The sequence below is a fragment of the Sprattus sprattus genome (genome assembly GCF_963457725.1).
Source record: "Sprattus sprattus genome assembly, chromosome: 9".
Classification (NCBI taxonomy): Eukaryota; Metazoa; Chordata; class Actinopteri; order Clupeiformes; family Clupeidae; genus Sprattus; species Sprattus sprattus.
In genome coordinates, this window is record NC_137928.1 from 18094031 (window position 1) to 18117050 (window position 23020).

Here is a 23020-nt window from a genome sequence, read left to right on the forward strand (position 1 = left end):
AAAGGGTAAACTCTTCTGCCAATTTACAAAAGTAATATTGCAAATAATATTTGCAAAGTATAAAGAATCAAATAAATGTAAATATCAAGGAAGAATTTATCCCTTTGCCTGGGGTCTGGATGACTTTATCAAGTGTTTACTGAAATATTTTTAAAACTGCAATCAGTGTTAAGATGTCTTGAAGAGCTTTTTTCACTCTCTTGCTGCCTAGCAACACCGGAAGTAGATTTTCATTATCCTTCCTATTCTTGCTTGAGCTTCATACCTTAATATGTGATGATTGGATAAACACTACTGATTCTGTGATTGTACAAACACATAACCAGATTTGGCAACTACACACTGCTAGTGTGACAATTAATATCTTAGTGTTGGGCTGTGCCTCCTTAGTAGGATTACTTTCACATGTCTGCATTCCCATAAAGGAAAGCAGCTTTTCATATTGACCTTGGGGGTCCTCTCAGAAAGGTGCAGTGCTTTCTGTAAATCCTTCTACCTTCCTTTAGTGTTTCTGGAGCAGACATGACTTCAGCACTTTGGACAGGAGACTGAGGAGGTATGGTGAGTCATATGAGAGATGTGGTAGACTGCTGCTCCTGATTAATGATGAACATTCCTTAACTGATTTAGGTTTGAGTTGAGGATGAGTTTGTCATAGGTGATTCATTTTTAGCGTTTATTAATGTAACAGATTTGTCACGACAAAAGTAAAATGTAAATGATGGTGAAAAACACTGACAGAATGTGCTGAGGTCCAGTATTCTGTCAGACAAGGTTGTGGACTCATTATGACAGGCTATTAGGTAACGTACTAATCTTAACCTTTCTCCTTCTCACAGGACAGCATGACAAAAAAGAACACTGAACACAGTGTGTATGTGTGTTGACAAAGACAATGTGTTAAGTTTAAGTTTTAAGTGAAAATGATTGAGATGTTTTTAACAAGGAGTGTGTATATGGCTTAACACCCGATGCTGAGGCAACCACTAAACTGAGTTTCAGTGTACTTCTTTAATCCATCTACTATGCTTAATTGTATTCTGCTCCGATGAAAGCAATAATTAAACAGTATTCCACAGCTGAACAAACAAAAGATGAGTCTGGGTAACGATGGAAACGGACTCACCCACTCACATTTCCAATAAAAAACATTGTTTGTCCCCATGTACTATAACAAAAGGGCCTCATCAATGCTACATTAGATCAAAACAAGACAAGGTTCATAATTTTATTTGATGTGGAAGGGCTCAATTTAAAATCACCCAGACAGTCACTGCTACAAAACATCCATATCCGATATGATTCTTCTTACGTACTTACAGAGATAAAAACAAAGTGGAACATTGCTTTTGGTCACATTTCACTCACATTTAATCATGTTATCGTCCTCCATTTCCTTTGTGTGTATGTGTGTGTGTGTGTGTGTGTGTGTGTGTGTGTGTGTTAACATAGGCAGTAAGCGCAGAACAAGGAAACTTAATGCTGTTACGTGAAGACAGATTGTGTGCACTTCTGTAATAAATTGAATCGCCCAGTGTGTGTGGATGGAGGCGATAAGGTCAGACTCTGGCAAAGTGTGACAAACCAGTATTGATTGTGGAGCTGGAGAGCTGTACTTAACACCGCTTGAGTCTATTCTGGCGGAGGACTTAAGGTCAGTAATTGATGGCAGGTGCCGATCTGCTACACTCCTCATCATAGTCATATCCATACGCATTTGTGTCTTTGAGAATGATGAAGAGTGATGGCTGAGGTAAAAACAAAAAAATACTACTTATGTCTTGAGAGAAAAATACCAATATCCAATATTGCAACTTGCTCTCACTGAGACAGATATTGAAAATTGCGTGGGATGAAAGGCAGAGGTAAGTTTGGCCCAAGGTGCTCATGCGTTAAATGGAAAGTACTTTTACTGCTGTGTACGCTTTATGACACAATTTAATACCCCCCCCCCCCCTCCCCCTTCTCACTCTCCAGTAATGTAATACTCACCAAATCCTCAAACACCAGCTCGTTTAGTGCTTTAAGTTAGAACTGATATCACCTCCTAGTGTCAGGATCACATCAGCTTATGAAGATTTTGACTTAGCAAAATAACACTGGAATGCAAGTTGAACTGAGTGTGGGTTTTTTTAACGCTTAAAGCATACAATAAACACCCACAAAAAATACTCCCCTGTCAAATTTCTACGGTTGTTAACATCATATTTTAAATTATTGCAACTATTGAAGTATTTAATGATTTCCATGCATGTTCTGTTCAGCTTATACTGAAGAAATGTTTTAAATAATTTTAAATGAATTGCTGCAGTGATTTTCTCCTGTTCCTGTGTGTAACATTGCCACAGCCATTGAGACAATTGCAAACTGAGGGACTGAAGTAGTCAGCATGCTATGGTGTAATATTAGAGTGAGAAGCAGAGTGGCCTTCACAGAGAGGGCCATTGTGCTGTAGCAGGGAATGCCCAGTCTCCCAGTGATCTGGGGAATGGGGAGAGGGATGGGGGACATGTGGGCCTGGTTGTTACTGTAAGACTGTGGGAGGTAATTACAGCATGTGTCACAGTGTCACTGTTATCACCCCTGCACACACAGACGCGCGGGCGCACGCTGTGGCACACACACACACACACACACACACACACACACACACACACACACACACACACACACACACACACACACACACACACACACGCACACACACACACACACACACACACACACACACACACACACATCACTACTCACAGCACTACAGTGACCATTTTGGCCCACTTTGACTGAATGGACTCTTTCACATTTAACACATTTGGTGTATGAGATAGGCGCTTCATAGACATACAGGCCAGAACATGCGTGGGGAGTTGGGTGCGGCAACCACATGGTATCTCAGTTCCTTAGGGAACTGAAAAGAAAACTAGAGGGTGGATTTTCAAAATGATGATGCCACCTATAGCTGCCTGGCTATTTTCAGCATGAACCGTAAAGCATATTTATCATCTCATTCAAGTTAATTACAGGTGCGCAGGTGGGCCTAATTGACCCTGGTAGCATTATACGCTGACATAACTGTAACACAAGCCAGCCGCAATCAGCATATTCTACCCCCATAGGAGACAGTAAATAGAGCAATGCTGGAATATTACCTGATACAAGGCCAAGATTGCATCAGAGCAACAATATACTGACTGTCAGTAAACAAAAAAGCACATCTAAAACTTTGTGGTTTCAAAGATGAGTGAGAAGTACAACTCCAAAAAGTTATTGTCTCAAGGGAATTTTTCAGAGACAGACAAAAAGCAGGCAGGCTTAAAAATACAAATTCATATGATAAGCATGTCTGTGCTCCATGCCTCTGAGGCCCCAAAGACATAGTAAAGAGCTGTCAGGAGGCCCACTCAGCAGAGACAAGCCTGTGCGATTTGTGATTCTGGACACGGCCTCTAAGTCTCAGGCACTACGAGGTGTCACTGCTGTTGGCACTGTTTGCTTCTGCAGGCTCTCTCTGACACAAGGGAACCAAGAAGAGCATCAGGAACGTGAGTGTGCTCTGCAATTGTTATGTTCTGGGCTTGTTGTATTGTGCTCTTGGAAGAGTGGGATCGAAACCTATAGCATTGATTTTTTTCATAGCTTGCAATGAATATTCGCCCTTGTCACGATTTTGTCTTTTGTTTCTAGAAAGATGGATCTGTGCTAATTTTGAACTAAAACTAAAGCCTGTTCAGTGGAAGTAACAAAATACCAGGAATGTTTGAGTCATCTGAAGTCCAGGTTTTCCATTCTCATTGGAGGAATGATATCAATCTGATCAAAGTTTAAAAACATGTCTTTAAGCAGTTGTCCATTACGTAACAGAAAGAATATTCCTATGTATTATGGACAAGCAGATGAAAGTCAAATGTAGAAAACTGGCTCATTCTACTGCTTTTCCAAGCTAAAGAAACCATCTGCATGATTATAAAATGAAATTTCATGAGCCTGTTTGTGAGTATTCATGTTAAAAAATTGAAGAATATTAAATCCCATGAACCGATATGTAGGAAGAGCATCAGTAAACACTCTAATTATCTCAAACAGCACCATTTCATACATATTTATACTGAATATATCATCATATCATTGAGCCACTGCTGACGTGAGAACAACACGACTCAATGAGAATAATTACGTTAATATTTTCTCTTATTTAATCTAAGTTTGTGTAAATCTGTGCTGGCTCAAACCCCATGTTCAAAATCTCAGGGAAATTAACATAGCAACATAGACTGATGGAATAAGACAAAACTATGCTCCATTTAAAATTTGGAGGTACTATTTGTGCCATACCTTAACAATCAGACACTGCTGGTTAGAGGCTATGTAATGGTGCCAAAGGGGACAGAGAAGGAGGAGCCTGAATGGGCTGGACGTGCTGCTGCCTAGTGTGACATTTACATAAACAAATACAGAGGCTATGATTCAACAAGATCAGGTAGATGAATGAGAAGATCACGAGGTGGTTTACTCAAATCATATGAGAATTAGGAGGGGAGGGAAAGAGAGAGAGAGAGAGAGAGAAAGACAATGGCTGCTGGTTTAACTCATGTATTGCTTGTGCCACAATTATAACTTGCCTCTACCTCTTCATGTGCATTCTGTAATGAGATGTTAGGAACCAAGTATGTATGAGAATGAATCAAATGTTGCCATTTGGTATATGAGGCAATTAAGTGGAAAGTCATCATTCTGTTGATAAACTGTGCAAAGCTCTGGACCACAAAACTGTACTTCAGAGTATGAAATCTATTAAACCTAGCATGCCTAAGGGAATAATGTGCCCTGCACTCTCTGTTGGGCCCTGCTATCAAACATCACTCCAAACATAACTGCAACGGTAAATTGGGTCCCTTGGGACCCTTGGGTTGCAAGGCAACTGCAATACCTCCAAACTCTATTTCAAGGTAAAGAAACAACAACAAAGACCATCAAGACCAGTGATGCGAATCCTCCCAAGATATTACGTAATGTCAGAAATGGTTTGAAAGGATCTTTACACCCTTATATAAGCCTCTAGCCAAAGCAAGGCAGCCATCAGGGGGGAATTAAAGCTACAGTGTCTATGCTGAATCGCTTGTGTTCCTAATAAGGAGGATTAAAACGTGTAGATGAATAGAGTAGACGGAAGCCCAGGTAAACCGTCGGACAGACTTAATGATAGACCAGACGTCAGCTTCTATAGATGGGCAATCGTCGTGCAATAGACAGTCTGCTTTGGGCTTTGTAACGCTTCAGAAACACTGAGCTTAAGCTATAAACAGGAGCCAAAAAGCCTAGCCTTAGTGCATTCTCTATATCTGTTTACTCTTCCGTGGGGCAGAAGGCTTTATGACGAGCTTTGTGATGCTATAAATTCCTTGTAAGCGCACACGCCTGCTATGAGGAAGGTCAGAGGGATAGTTTGCTGGCATAACAGGGTCTTGCATTAAAATCACTGAGCTATGTATTATGTCCTGTGTTCTGTATGGTAACACTAGTAACTGACAGCAGGTGTCCATTTGGAGTCTGACTCTGGCACGGACCAGTGCCACATCTGGTCTGGCTCCCAATTCAGTTTACTGCTGACCCATTCACAGGTGTGGGTGACATATTGGTGTTATTGATGTAATCTTAATTTTTTTGTTTTAGAAGAGAAAAAAAACCCTCAATGGATGTAAGACCTGAGGGGTTTATGACAGAGACAGGGGAACAGAAAAGGCTAGATCATTTTGTTTGCAAATTGAAATTAACCTACCCACCCTGACTCAAATACAAATTATCCTGAGCATTTCTTTCTAGTTGGATGGGCTCTTCAGACTTCTTCCTTACACAGCGTGTCAGAGAGGAACATTAAACTGTGATTGGATACTGATTTATTGGTCTACTTCTGAGCAACATCCTCTAAGTGGGATTCCAGGGCTTAGAGGAAAACACTGTCATGCTGGTGTTCTCCTGTAATTTATTCTCATTAAGATGGACACCACTGCAAAAAGTCTTCAGCTCCAAGGTCCACTAAGGAGATTTCAGAGAGTAATTTGCAACGAGCTCCAGTAGGCATGTCATTTTTCATAGCGGAATGGGCTTTAATGAAAAGACTCCCTAGCGCTCTTTTGCAGAGACGAGCAGTCTGATCCATGCCGTTTCACATCTCACTACCAGACTGTGCCAATTACTATGAGGCAAGCCTCTTTTGAATATTTTTGGCCACAAGGGTAATTTATACATGTACATTTGTGTAATTTCTTGTTTCTGTAACAGTACATATATTCTCAGAGGTGATAACTACCATTACATTTCCAAATTTACTTCAATTGTACAATCTACCTATATATGAAGTGTGTAACGATACTGCATGGATTTAACAGTGCTTTACAAATAGAACATCATGCTGTAATTCTGGAATTCCCTTAAGGCTTAACACATTTGTGAAGACAAGTTGCATGGCTGCAAGAATTTAACAGACAACAGTTTCTATTCACAATGTGATCAGTTTAAAATGATTCAATCTTCACTGGAAAATTTGAATGGATGTAAAACCTCAAGGAACCTTCCAATGCAGCCTGAGCAGCTTATCAAGATGACGGTTTGGTTCTTTTCAAACCCCTGACATGGAAATTATACTGCAAAATAGGATTGGCGTGACAATTATATTAGGCTCTATGAGCCCAAAGATGAAGAGAGTTGAGATTGTATCACATTTTGTTCTCTGAAACAGAAGTGAATAGTAGTGGCTGTAATAATAATTTACAGGGAAGCAAGCAAGCTCAACTCCAGTTAAGCTGGATCTTTGGGTGGCAGTTTAAAGACTTTAATCATAAAGAAAAAAAACGCACTCTCAAGCACACACTCTTTCTTATTGATTTATTGGAGGCATATCAAATGATCAATGATGATGGTGATGGTGGTGATTATTGCGTATACTTCCGTTCTTTCGTATGCTCCCAATAAAGAGTCTATGTTTAAGAGTGCATTTTTTCCTTAATCATTGAAAGAAGAATTTGCCAACTTTTTCGTAACCGAAGCCCAAACCCAAACACTGCTTCTTTTCTGGTATACAAATAACAGGGACCGATATATGGCACCTCCACCTCAGGTGCCCGAGCTAATTTCAATCCAAATGTTCCTGTTGATGACACACATTGCCATAAAACTCCCATTCTCATTCTCATTCAGGGGCACATCCTCTGGAGGCACACCAGGCCTGGCAATGGAGTGGCATGCCGAAGAAAAGATGGCGTGGAATCTAACACGCTCTGCACAGAGCTTTGCAGAAATGGGGTTATCACAGCAGGCTGGGACGAGCCAACCGCCACAATGCCAGGGAGAGGAAGGGACGGCTTTTCAGAGAATTAGTCCACACTCCATTTATAGCACAAGCAGACACAAAGCCCCATGCCATTCATTGTCAAAACAAACATGATTTTTTTTACATACCTTTTACAATAACAACGGTGGTATGGGTAGATTAAATGTGCATTCTGTATTATGATGTACTACGATGTTGTACTGAGAGTACAAATGTTTGCACTGAGAACTTTAGATAGTTATGGTTCGCATCTAATAGGCAATGTGTGCACTGAGAACTTTACATAGTTATGGTTCTAATCTCCTAGTAGGCAATGTTTGCACTGAGAACTTTACGTAGTTATGGTTCTCATCTCCTTATAGGCAATGTGTGAACTGAGAACTTTACGTAGTTATGGTTCTCATCTCCTTATAGGCAATGTGTGAACTGAGAACCTTACTTAGTTATGGTTTTCATCTCTTAATGGGCCGGAGGAACATGCAGACAAATTGGCCACATAAAAGCTTAGGTGAACTGGCAGATTGACTTTTTTACAATTGTAAATTGTACAATTGTAATTGAGAATATGTACTGTATGAAGTTATGGAGCTGTTAAAAAAACAGTACATAGTGAGTGCACTTCTTTTTTGTTCAGAAGGCAAGGTCATGTTCAGTGCATTGTGGCATGGAAAATAAATGCGCAAAGTCAAGTGGTGGTGAACAAAGTCAAGAGGGAAAAAACTGTGTTGCTCGGCGTACACAGGAACGTTTGTTGGAAAACCACTTTAAACTGAATGTCAACTACAAAAGCACTGAGATTGACCCAATGACAGCAAACATAACTCTGGTATCCAACTCCCTGCTGAGTCCTAGACGTCCACCCATTTCCTTCTCACCTGCTGTCTGCTCTGTCTATTTGTCCTCGGCGGGGGGCACAGATGGTAACCAGGGTGCCCCTTTAATGGGCATTTACGCCAAATTCATTGGCAGTGCGGAGACAGTTACTGCACTAATTACACACCACCAGGACAGGCCTGCTGCCCTCTGCACATAAATCTGCCTGAAGGTGGCAAGGTTGGGGTGGGCCTGAACAACTGCCAGGCAGTGAGCAATGGCCAAGGTTAGTCAGTGCAAGCCTGAGCCAAATATACTGAGAGAAAGAGTTGGGCAGTGTTTGACTGGACCATTGCAATACACTACAAATCTGCTAGAGTAATACATAAAGATTTAAACCTGACTTCTGATATATTTTTACTGCGCTAAGTAGTTTGACTGAAGGCCCAGTCATGTAAGGGATAGGGTTAGGGTTAGAGCTGTGCAGTTCTACGAAGTTAATGGACGTTGCGGGGCAAAGAACACCACGACGCGGAGCGGAGTTGTTCCGCGAAGTCCATTAACTTCGTAGAACTGCACAGCTCGGAGGCCGTTATCCTGCTTATCTCCCGTTTACAACATCCAAAAATGTTTTTATTATTAGTTATTATTATTTACAATTTACTTTATCTTTAGGACATTTAATATGCAAAATAACCTGATGAATTCTTGATTTGAAGCCTAGTGCTCCTGTTAGAGAAAGTAGTGCGTGGAACTGGACCTTTAGTTTCCCCGGGCGTTGCTGCAAAGTGACACTCATGAGCTCACCTCTGTAAAGTAAACGGACACACGGACACAGGTATTGTTCATAAGGTTTTACTATTTACAGTTGAACTCCACGTTTCCGTTGATGGTGAAGTTGGACAGAGCAACAGGGAGGTCAAGTTTAGTAATTTTGGTCGAAGGCTCACAATCGAGCCGGCTAGTTAGCCGTGTGAGCTACCATCTGTTTCAATGTTTTTTTTTTCTAAGCGCTAGCAGCCGCCTACAAATAATATTCGAGACTTTCAGTTAAGAATTACAATACTCTGCAACATTCGTGTAGAACATAAACAACTAACCGAGTCAATTTAGACATATAAAAAGTCGTGTAGATAGCTTAATTGACATAAAACATTGCCCACTAACTTCTCCCAACACGCCGCCATCTTGGTTCAAATTATCCTAGCTGTCAAAAAATAAAGTTACGTTGGTTGTCAATGGTAACCATTCAAGAGCATTGATATGGAAAGGCTATTTAACTTTTCTGCTGGGACTACGTCCAAGGTGTGCGGTTCCACGAACTTAATGTAAACCCCATTAGCCAATCAGAAAACAGTATTTCGTTCCAGAGGGAGATAAGCAGATTTTAACTCTGCAGTTTTGTAGGTGGAGCAGAGTGCTGCTGCAAGTTCAGTACTGACACATTGCTGACTGAGAAAAAAACAAAAACTCCAGGGTCTGTGGTAAACCTGTCCTAGTTCTGCATGTGTTTGCTGATGACTGTTGATGTTTAGCACAAGAGCACGGAAGTAACAGAGTCTGCAATTTGCAGTCCTATTGGAGGTCTTTTATTGGATTCCTATTGGAACTTATTTTTAGACAGATCAATACAAGGCAAAGATCAAACATTTTTCCTTCAAACCAATCCTTGCTTAATTAAATCTGTGGCCAGAAACATGTGTGTGTGTGTGTGTGCTCCCAGTGTCTCTAAGCTCACACTTTGGACAAAGGGTGAAAGATAATAAGATCAAAGATTACTCAGATGCCATACATAACCCTGTCAGAAACAAGAGAGCGTGTTCACACTTTTCAATACCCTGGCAATTAAAATGGTGTCCTATGTGTGAAGCAGCGTGACAGAGGGCTTTGGTTAAGAATATCAGCTCCCTAAGTGAAATATAATACAGTTGAAAGCCTTTTATGCAACATTAAAAGTTTATATCACTGATCTATGGAATTCATACCATTCATCACCACATTCCACTGCTATCAGCTTTTAAACAAGAAAATTACTTTCGCTTACACATCATATCGCAGATATTCTTATTTCAAAAGCGCAGCAGTCTTAAACGTTCAACACCTGCAATTATCATCCTCCTATGCTTCATTGAGAGCTTTAATAAAAGGGTGATATGAGAGAGTTGCATCTCATTCATCTCAGTGGAATTGTTATTTTGCTGAATGTGTGAGAGAGGGAGGGAGGTGGTAGGGTGAGAAGCAGGCAGGGACGACAAAGCAAAATGTTTCCGCTGTTTTTTACTTTCTCAGTTACTGCCGAATTCCAGGGAGAATACTGATCTATGGTAATAATGATAATGGGCATGCACTCTCAACCAAGGCTTAATGGAATATCCCATTTCAATTTCCATTAATCTGCTGTGGACATGAACTCAGCTCATATTGAAGAGGGACACTGAGAGGGACACACTCACACTGAAGTTCCTGCGGTGTCTTCGGAAACATCATTAAATTGGATAACAGAGGCACAAAGATGAAGAGATGCTAGGCAGGGTAACCAGGACAAATGTCAAATGTGTATGCTTACACAGACAAATTAAATCGAAGTGACAAACTTTTGAACTGGATCTTATTGAACACCATGACTATTTTACTGAACACCAGCAGAATGTCATGATTTTCTGTTAGATAAGATGTTTATATGGCTGCTAGTTAAGCATAAGGAGACTTTGGCTGGGTGTAATTTCTTGGAGGCATTCAGGTGTCAGGTCTTTAGTTGTAGTACTACTAGATGAAATAAAGTTACTAGTTTGCTGTACTAGGCTATAACATACATAGGTGTAGCATACGTAGGTGTTCATGTTATGGTAGGCCAAAATCAAGATTTGCGGACAATTGACAATCCACTAATTTGATGAGCTGATATGTACCTTGTCTACATGCTCAGGTGCATAAAGTCAACATCCTAAATATATCATTAGGTCAGTGTCCACATTGTCTCTCTCTCCTGTGGAAAAAAACCCCAAAACCCTGCAATGAAAACCTTTTCCAGCTCAAAACTCCAGCTCCAAAAAATACATCTCCTAGAGTAAAACACAGCAGACCTTTGAGAGGACAATAGCAATTACATATCATAGAAGACCAGGCCTTGACACTGAAACTTCTAGAAGTAGAGACAAGTGACCACACTGACCATTATCCTGTTATGACTCTGATTAGTTTCAACCTGGTGTATGTTGTGCCTCCTGCAGCTGCAGACCATGTGGTGTAATATAGATTTGATATACAGTGTGTGTTTCAGTTACATAGCAGCTAGGCTGTGTCATTTCGCCATGTTCTTGTGCAAGAGAAACTCTACCCTACAGACTCTAATTTCCTAGTAAAAAAAACAGTGCTAGTTTATCTATTTGACTTTGTTGCGTCCTGCCCACTCTCTGTTCAGAAAAAAGTCACACAGTCATTAGTTTTCTAGGAGCTGTATTTACCTTAATTAGCAGGTAGAAAAAAGCCTCTGCAGCAAAGTTTCCTGAATCGATTGTGACAGGAGATTTTATGTACAAGGGAGTTTGAGGTGTTCCAGAGGGCCTCATCATTGTGTTGCGTCAATAGTTTTATAATTACACTCCCACCACATAATGGCTATACCCATGCCCATGTTTTACTCTCAGGATGTCTAATGCATTTTTAAAACTGAGTCAGTCACTGAACATCATACATTGTAAGTGAATATAAATTTTGTCACTGGCTGATTCATGCACCCCTTTGTTCATTATTCTGTATCTGCTGGCTCATTGAGGTGCATGCTTTTTCAGCAGACAATGACTACACTGGGCGATCAGTCCGAACAGAGTTTTATCTTTTCACCGTTTTAACACAGGGACACATTTTCAAAAGATTATCGAGGTCATGTGCATGTGATCCTCAACCCACGGATGACACGGGAACAAATGTTTCCCATTCTACACGAAAATGAAAAGACAATCCGAACTACAGAGATAAATCAAATCCTTAAACACTGACCTATAAAGTTTAAATCCACACAGTGTTCTCTCCCTCTCTATCTCACTCTGGGACTGTAGCCTTTGCTCTGGGCTCAGCAATGGAAGAGGAAGTTAATGACAGGGTTAACCAAAGGTAAAGGACTGGATTACTCTATTGGGACTTGTCACCATGACAACCATGGTTGCTAAAATTGGACGCAGCTTGGATAGTTTGATCCCGAAGTAATGAGGGACTGGCCACACTTGTAAGAGACTTCTAAACGCAGTGGGTAAATGCGATCTCCTGACCCCAAATAAAGGAGCATCGCTATTTCATGTCCAAGTTAACATTTTTGCACAGAAACACTTCTACTTCTAATTTTAAGGGTAAAATTGTCAGTATTTACCACGACCTGAAACTACAAAAGTCACTGCAGTAGGGTAATGATTGTTTTACTGTAGACAACCTTACTTACTGTAGAGGTGTAGACATACTTACTTCAGGAAAAAACAACCTGTAAGAACTCAAGTGGTCCTCATAGTAAACTGTGCAACATGCTGTGCTCTACTACATGACCAGGGGAAAAGCATTGGCGTGTCTGTGTCTGCCAACAATAAACCACACTGAGTGGCAGATGTACATATGCTAATGAGCGCAGCTCAAACAGCCACTAGAACAGTGACTTATAATTTTACGTTGGATGAACTAAAACGGCTGTTGATTACGTAATTAAGAGTGACTGCGTGAGTGGGTGGCACCGTGGAATTGAATGGAATCATGGAACCGCTGACCAACAGAAAAGGAAACAAAAATTTGGCGATCAGGAAATAGCTATACTGTATATGCTAATTAGGTGTCATAAAACAGAGAGATAGTACAGGGCAGTACATCTACACCACTCAAAAAATACTATAACAAACTGAATACGTAATAAGTTATTTTTGCGCATGTCCTCCCATAATTTCCCCCCGAAACTTTTCCCACAAACCTCCAATGAATGCAAGCAACTTGTCTTTATGTGCTGCTGCAATTGGCAGATTGCAGTTTCAGTGTTCATGCATACCATGCCATGTTTTTAGATGCACGTTGTGATGAAATTATGCCTGAAAACATCCAACAATCCTAACATGTTAGTACATCTGCCCCAGTGAGCCTTAAGCTCTGAATTGTCCCCCACTGCACCAGACAGATGGAATTCACACATCCCATTTCATCAAGTCATCACAGCAGCTATCCCACATATGCAGTTAGTAATGCCAGTGAGAGTCTTTGTTGTTGGGGGGCCTGGATGCCTCAGATGTTTGGGGTGCTCCTCTACAGACATGTCTAGCATTATTACTGTGGGGTGGTATCGTAGGAGCGGGAGAGTGTCATAACCAGCATTGGTATTCATGAGACCTGGATCCAATTATTGAGAGGGTCGAGATCAGGCTATCACGTCACTCTGATTGCACAGTTTGAATAGGGCTCTTGAGGAAAAGAACAAAAATGTATTTCCCTCTGGCAGTCTGACCCAAAGGACTAAGCAAACTGTTTCCTGAACACACATACGTCCATCCGTCGCCGTAGTGACTACAAAACTCTAGTGTTTCTTTAAAAACAGAATCCCATTCAGGTTGTAAAAGCTCTGTCATTGTTCTCCTATGTCTGGGTGTAACTGACAGTGGATTTAATTGCACACCTTATGAAGTTGGAAAAAAAGAGAGAACAGGTCTCATGTCTATATCTGAATTCCACTGTAATGACTCCAACAGTGAGCAAAGCTGGCTTTGTTAGTGCAATCGCATTGCTAGCAGACAGATGTTCACAGCAGGAGGATGGAGAATATATGCAAAAAGAGGAAAAGATGAATGGTTGATTCTACAACCTATCTTCCCCTCTCTCTCGGCCTCTATAATCAGTTGAATTCATGGGCTCACAGGCCAAACTGGCTCTTTGGACTATGGAGGTAGAATGTACTCTTTACTGACTCCAAATTCAAGAGTCTGACAAACAGTAAATGGTTTTTCCATTATTCATGACTGTCTGAGTCCAACAAAGTCAACCAGACATGACGTTTCTGTCAAGGCAGTGTTTTAAGACATCTGTGGCAGTTCAACGGCTGGGAAGCTGTCAAGCACTTGGTCAACTCAGCCTTCCATATGTTGTAGTTGCCAGTGACAAAATGCTTTTTAAATTCTTTATTTGAGGCTGCACTGAAAACAACATGCCAATGTCTTCAAAAAGGTGCTATAAAATTCATAAAGACCTTTTATTTCCATCACCTTAGCATGCAGTACATAGCTGTACAGTTTAACAACGAGAGTGAAACATTCACTATCAACAGACCCATATCTTCCATGTACCCCTTTGAGAATCAAGTTTTGAAAATAATTAATATAATGCAGATACAAATCAACAGATGGTTGCAACAGCATAATGGATACTCTTCAATAGTCTCGAAACAACTAGGCCTGCTCTAGGTCATAGTTTGTTGCATGAGAAAATAACGGTTTAATGTCCTATGATATTGTGGGTTAAATGTACTCAAGCCTTCTCAAGACACGAGGTAGCAGTTGACTCTGGAATGATATCGACCCATATCTTATCAGCAGTCATTTGAATCTGTGTCTGTGTCTGCTTTCTCCAATAACATGCCAGTAAACTTCATGCACACTGGGTTGTGAGACAACAGATCTAAACAATGGTTCATAGTAGAAATTACATGACAGGAGCTATTGGGGATATATACTGTAATAATCGTAATAATCATTATTGTGGACGCTTGTTCTATTAGACAAATACCAGAGTGCTGTGGGCTTTCCAAAATTGCATACAGTGAGTTGTCTGCGAAACGGTTCTTCAAAACGGTTAACTGGATCAACATCATTAGCAATGTTGATGCGGGACTGCCCTGATGAGGATAATAGCAATTCAAAGGTAGCCCCACAAGATCATTAACACAATAAAATTAGGAGCTCTGACTGCCTTTGATATAATAGACTTCCCAATACAGTGGCAGAACTCATACAAGCTAAGTTATTAGATTTGAAATAAAAAACCCATCCTATTTTGAAGCTCAGATGTGACCACTGTGGCAGTACTAATAACCCCAACGCTGTTTCTCCAAGTTCACAGTGTGTGACATTTACAAACAGAAGCAACTCTGAACTTTCTGGTACAACCTGGACATGTTATTTCTAGTGCGGCATGATAACTGATTCGCTGCCACAATGCAAAGGTCATTCTGTGCTTTTAGGAGAAAGTGGCCGCATGTTCCGTGTCTCCTCCACCAAAGCAACAATGGGGACACGCAACCTTCCACATCCAAGGCAAGACTGGCGAGACGTGCTGTCATGATCCAGCTGAAGCATCGCACACCTCACTGACAAGGCCTGGATGTGATACTATCAGTTTTTTTCTTTCTGCACAGCAGGGCCCAGGAAATGCCAGAGAGCAGGAAGGAGTGTGGGATGAAGAGAGAGAGAGAGGAGCCGGAGATGGGGAAATCATGCAGTAGACATGAGAAGATGAAGAGAGACAAAACTGGAGGGGGGGGGGAGTAGCATATGGTGTAACTATAGGAGATGTGGACTAGAGCAAGAGAGAGAGAGAGAGAGAGAGAGAGAGAGAGAGAGAGAGGGGGGGGGGGGGGGGGGGGGGACTGTCTGCACTATAATAATGCGTGCCAAGATAGATTTCAATGTTTTCAATGAGACATCAGGCTGTCTTTAACCTTAATAATATCTCACCTACACTGGGTGCAATACATTAACCCTAGACATTTGGCACTCATACTAAGAATGATGATAAATGAAGCTGCCAAATGCTGGCACAGGACAGGCTGTAGCAGAGCCAAATCCTGCGCAGGGACAGACACAAAGGAAGAAATAATTGCAAAATTGCAGTGATGGATCTCTAACCACCAACCAACCAATGTCATAATCAACAGTGAGACTCATGTTCATCTACTGACTACAGTTGGGCAAACACAGACAAATATGTTCCTGTCAAAAAGATGCGGTTTAGGACCATATTCACTCATGACAAATGAATCATTATTACTTTGATTGAATTTGGTTGAACATTACTAGCACAACTGAATACAGTGGCCTCAGAGACTTAAAAGGTTCCATTGTCATTTGTCTCATTAGCACTTAATTTGCACGGCATACAGTACAATGCACCTGCAGCAACACATGCCTCTTCCATGACGAAGGCACTTCCGGAAACAAGCTAAGCATAAAAACGCTATCTAAAACTTTCAACCACACCAAGGCTCAATGAGATCAAATCATAAACCATGGCCAACAGTATAGATGAAGCCCTTGCTCAGTCCTGTTAGTGCGTTAGATGCTGAATGGGAGTTAAAACAAATGGCATCCTTTATAGGGTCAATTCTGACATATGCTCATAGGAGCATGAAGGGAAAACATCTAAAGTGGTGGGGAGGGGAGAGAGAGAAAACAAGACTGAGAGAGCTAGAGAGAGAGAGATCAGAGGCTGTGTAGGGATAAATCATTTTCAACATAAGGTTTAATTTGGGGTCATGGACGACATATTCTATGAAAAAATTGAGATAGATAGATAGAAAGATAGATAGATAGAGTAGAGAAAGCAGGAAACACAGAGATTAGAGAGCGAGAGAGAGAGAGAGAGAAATAGACAGTGTTGTAGTAAAAGCATGAAATGGGGCTTTTGTGACAAACATCAACGACTTAACATCCATTGTTTGAGGAGAGGTCAGACATTTTTTCCAGCCAATTCATATGCCACAGCAATGAAGAGCAAATTTCCATTGGGTAAATGACCTGAAAATAGTCATGTCATTGTCAGAGCACTTCTAAAAGCAAATAGACATATTAGCATACTGTCTCCTGGTACCTTTTCCTTGTTCACGCCTCATTTCAAACCATCCATTTCAGCTCCTCCACCTGTGCATGTCTAATAGGCTTGCCTCAGCCCCTGAACCACTCTTATGCTACTGGCAAAGCTAACGCCTTTCACCTTCATTTATCGTCAGTGTGTGTCTGCGCCTGTAAAAATGAATGTTCAAAGTGAGAAAACAGCTGTGTATTTAAATTGGCTTGTGTTTATCTGATGTGGCACTTTATGGCTCTATTTATATTAATTGTGCTTGTGGAAAGTAACTTAACCAAACCAGACCAGTGCAAGCAGAAAGTGATACAGGTATCTAAGTTACAGTCAATCTCATTGGTCTTTTCTGAAATAATAGAGCATGGTAATAGCAATGCAAACCTGTAGTGTAGACGATAAGATCAAGATATGTGTGTCTCTAGGCTATCACACGACATACATTTCGGAACTAAACACATCCATAAAGGGGGAATTATATAGATCGGGTATAAGGTTTGGCTTGTGTATTGTCAGGTGTAAGGTGTGGCATAGTAAAGCAATATTTATTTGATTAAACACACTGTTTTTCGTGACCTGGGTCTGAACTAAGTCATGAAAATTCCAAACAAATCCACATTCTTTCCCTGATTAAAACGACTGAATGGAAAACAGCATGGATTAATCATATGCCAAAAGCCTTTCCAGACCAGTGTGCAGCATGTAAATCTCCTTCCCTCTACAGAGCACCCCTCTAACACTTAACACACAGCCTGAACGGTATCTTTGCATCTTTGTTAATACGCAAACAAACGAGAATGCTGAGAATGAACGATGTCATTACGAAACAAGTAAGGGCTGGTTGTATGGGAGGTGGAGATACATGGGACTGTCTGTTGAGTTTATTAGCTCATCTATTTTCATTCTGACAACACAAATATATGCCTGTGGAGAAAACCTGGAGAACCATTCTAGCATTCGGCATGGGTCAAATACACAAAACCTCACTGCATGGTTTGTAAACAACTTGTATATAATATATGAAGTGAAACAATGCTGGTCCTTGGGCACACAATATTATTTCCACAAAATGCCCATTTCTTATCTGTCTTTCATGACAAACCCCATCATGAAATCACTGCCTGCTGTTGCATCTGTCCAATTTATAAAACCTCATGGTAAGATTCTTTGGGCAAATTCAAGACAGTGAGACACAGCTGACCCAGTGGACAGCTGACAGGCTTCAATAAAACGTAACAGGGCTTCCACTCTTCACCTGCGGTTCATACAACCCAGGGCTGAGTCATCCATTAACTCTTTTCAACTACTCTGGGTGTGTGACGTGAGTGTGAGTGTGTAAGTGTGTACATACAGTATTGTGTGTATGCACGCATGTATTTGTGATTGTTTACATGTGTGTGTGTGTGTGTGTGTGTGTGTGTGTGTGTGTGTGTGTATGGCTGTGTGTGTGTGGGTGTCTGGGTGCACATGAGGGATAAGGACCCCCCTATGATAATACTCCCTTGAAGAACTGCAAGCCACACAGACAGCATTTTGTCCATTTGCAGAACGTGAGCGATAAAAGATGCAGGAGGATGCAGATTGCAGGTCAGGTGGCCGAGCACCGGATCCCTTCCCTGGCTCTCAGTCCCTTCAACCCACAGTATGACATAACAAACAAGGCACTGATAGTGCATCACCAGAACAGCTTGTGTATGGTCACAAGTGGACCAGCACAGATTTGCCAGACTACCAACAAACTGGTCAACTAACAGATGGAGTCCACCAACAGTTTTTTGTTGATGTTTCTTTCCAACTGTCTGCTAGTAATACATCTACTTTAAGCCAAAACTTATGGTCTGTCTACTCTACCGCACAAGCTCATTAACTCATGTTCGCTAACTATCCATTCAGGCATACACTCAGGCATACAGGCAACACAACAAGTAAAACATATTCACACATCTCACACTCAGACTCACACACACACACACACACACAGACATGGACGCAAACACAGACACACACGCATGCAAGCAAGCACACGTGCACATACACATACTAGCACATTCAAAAAGCACAAGAAGCCAAGCTTGTCAAAGATAACACAGTCCAGTATAACACATGAAAATATGCAAGAGGTGCAAAGACTCCATTACCTTGAGCCAGAGACCCTGGGGGAGAGGATGCTGGAGGCAACGGGCGAGAGTAAAGAATCACTTTGCCATACCATCTGTCAAGCAGTTGGGATGCACTCAAAGTCCTCCTCTTTGTTCCTGACTCTCTTTCTCTTCCTCCCTCTCTATTCCACAGCCTCTCTTTCTCCTTTTACCTTCTCTGTGCCTTCTCTTCTCTGTCTCCCCTTTCTCTCAAACACACCAGAGCAAGCAGCGACTTACTGAGGGGAATCCTCGTGCTGGATCCGTCTCAAATCCCTACAAGATGCTGGAGCAACGCACCTCCCACTTTCTCTCGCACACGCTCTCTCTCACTCCCGCTCTCTTTCCCTCCCTCACTCTTGCTCTCTATTCCTCAGCAGTAGCGTATCTTACTCCTGTGCTCTCCAGCAAGGCATTCAGACTTCTCTCTCTCTCTCTCTCCGCATACAACACACACTCCCACGCTCTGCCTCTAGCCCTCTTTTCCCATTCTCTCTCTCCTCTCCCCTCACTCCCTCAGCAGTGCACTCCACATAGCTGCCAGCCTACTCTGCTCCCCGTGTGTGTGTTTGGGGCATGTCTAAGCCACGGTTACGGCACCATGGTGCACCACGTCGGCTCTGCACCGATCCCCTGGCAGTTGAGTAATCACAAGGCTTCTCAGCACAATTCATAAAAGCACAGCCATTATATAAATAGACATAACCCCATGAGTAACCGCAATATCCATGAGTCATAAACAACAAACGTATGGTTCTATATATAATATGAATGAGTGATTAAATAAATGATTGAATAAGTAAATAAATAATCATAAAAAAAATGTATTCTGTGCTTCTATATGGCTGTTTTGGCATGGTCTGATGGTTCTTGATGTCTGCTGTTATTACTTGCTGGTCGATCATTGTGGTAGATCATCTTGCTGGAGGAAGCATCACTGGTGTGACAGCAAACAGTCACTCATCATCCATCACACATCACATCACACATCCACCACACATCCAGCACTAGGCAGGAGCTCCAATAAACAGACCAATCAACAGAAAAACAAAGACAGATAAATAAAGAACCTGGATGGAGCTTGACTACCTCTGTCTATTTTGCTTGGGGGAAGGCGAATATGAAGCAAATCAAGCTCGGTCTGTGAGTGTGAGAGCGTATAAGAGAGACTGAAACTAGGTGCGGGTGTGCTTTTGTGTGTGTCTGTAAGTATGAGGGAACAGGTGGTCCACAGAAAGTATTTTAGTCTTCAATAATGCAACACATTAGACAGCCAGCATCCCTATTGGAGAGAGGCAGAACCAGCATGCCGCAGTGTTTCCATTCCAATTGGAGCCTGGCTGAGAGATTCACAAGAGAAATGAACACGGTTTAGAGTAAGAAAGAGAAATGTGCGAGGAAAAGAGAAAGAAAGAAAGAAATTCTGGGCTTTACATGAGAAATGATACCGAATACTGTTTTACAAATGTCATTCCAGCGCTCATACAATGTGCATTTCACTTCCTGTCTATCGTTCTCCCGGTGCAAGTGAATTATGCATCTCCTTGGCCAGCAGACAATGTCAAGAATCCTAAAGGTGTTTACAATCACTGTCGGTGTGTATCTGCTTACTCCAGCACCCCTTTCTCAGTGCGAAAGCTTGGTTAGTTTCCACACTTAGAAATCGAAGTGCAGCTTTGTTGCTCCAGATGTAACCTGCCAGGGTACAAGCACTGTACCTTTATAATAGGAACATTTTTGTACCTTCTTGCCTGTACCTACCTAAAAAGAACATTTCTGCAACCCTGGTGACAAAAAAATACCTTTATGCCCTGCTACTCTTTGGAAAGCTACAAAATTGGTACCTAATGAGGTACAGCTGGAGCGACATGCCATCTTGTACCTTTTGTAGGAGGCTAAACAGCATAACCTTAAATCCAAAGACAAAAACATTTACAATTATTTACCTTAATTTATTTAAAGAACTACCAATTAGTTCACAGTACATATTCTCATTGCTTATTATTTTCACAGTCCTTTTTTTATAAAAGTTCATATTATCTTTTATTAGGTTGGAGGACAACATTAAATCACACGCACAATGACAGTACTTTTAGAGTACTTTCTGTGCTGCTAGTTGACATCACAAGCTTGTGGATTTGTAGGCCTCCGTCAGCTGGGCTTTATGTTGACCAGGAAGCATTGTTTAAAAACCAGGCCTTATGTATGAATTGCACTGCATTGGAATTGGCCATTTGTTGTAGGAGCCAATGACATTGTCAAAAGATTTCTTTCACATAGGACAGATAAGAAGGTCATGTAGGATTCATGATATGGATGTTGCACTCAGGAGCAGGACTTGCCTTTACTGCCGATCGGTGCAAATTATCAATTGCAGTGGAACAGTGGTTGTTCTATTGAGTCTACTAAATAAAACCTATTTGTACACTGAGGTAGGCAATTTCTAGACCGCAGCTGTCCTAATGAGGTTCTTTTAAGATTAGTTTGTTTTGTGGCAAATCTCATTAATGATCCACTGATTCAATGCTAGTGACTTTTATGAAATCAACATTTTCTTAGCTTGTCCATGTTCCTCTGCTAGTGCGTGAGTATTTTTTCTTTATTTTCTGCACACATATGCAACTGCACAATTATTATGCCAAGGCAACTAAACTGTGGGCATACGATGAAGACACAAAACAGATTTAATTTTCAACATGTTAATTATAAAAATACATTGTATTAACAAACTACAAAATAAACAAAGGGAAAATGCTTTTAATAGTTCAAGGCGACTTATTCAACATTTTGCCTATGCATTACTCACAAAAATTGTGAGATATATTTAGTTTAAGGCAGCCAGATTGAGGAATGCCATTGGCTATAGGATGTTGTAGACCATGAAAAAAACAAAACAATGTAAACAGCTTTGGGAAAGAGAGGGAGAGAGATGGATATGGAATCATGTGAAAAATAACGGTTTCTGCAAGAAACAGGTAAGACACGCCCCAGACGTGTTATTGCCTTAAAAGACAAATTGGTATTGGAAGAGATTAAATTGGAACACAAAAAATGGGGGTAAAAAATGAATAGAAGGCTATGATCTCCTTTAGGAAAGGGTCCTTAATGAGAGGCAAAAGTTGATAAGTTAATTCAGCTGACTAGAAAACTAAAGTTTGACAATAACATTTACATAAATGTGCCTTTAACGTTATCTACCAATTTAGCTAAAAAGACTAAAGAGGATACCAAAAAATAATATTAGCATGCCACTGTTAGGTAGATTTTAGGTAAAAATTCTACAGGGTACAGTGTTATCAAATCAACACGTTTTCTGTAAATACTCACCAAGCTCTCAATTAGGCAGCAGGTCCAAGTCCAACTGAAACCTTTCCAACTGTCATGCGTTGTGGCGTGAAATATAGTTTGATGTAAGTGACGTGTGGTGGTTTGTGCATATACTGTACACTCCGGATATATGAGAAGACACGTCTTGACTAAGGGTTCCTTGGGGTATTAACAATATGTCTCATATTCCAGATATGGACTGATTATCCTGTATCTATGTCGTGTCATAAGAAGTACAGTACTGTGCAAAAGTTTTAGGCAGGTGTGAAAAAATGCTATGAACTAAGAATGCTTTGAAAAATGTAAACAGTAAATGTTTATTTTCTATCCATTTACATGGTAAGACTGAGCACAGCAACAAGACACAACGTAGTTATACTGCATCAGCAGGGTCTCTCCCAGACAAAGATTTCAAAGCAGACAGGGGTTTCAAAATGTGCAGTTCAAGCTCTTTTAAAGAAGACGTTGAGGATCGTAGACGCAGTGGTCAGCCAAGGAAACTTAATGCAGCTGATGAAAAACACATCAAGCTTATTTACCTTCGAAATCGGAAGATTTCAAGCAGTGGCATCAGCTCAGAACTGGCAGAAACCAGTGGTAC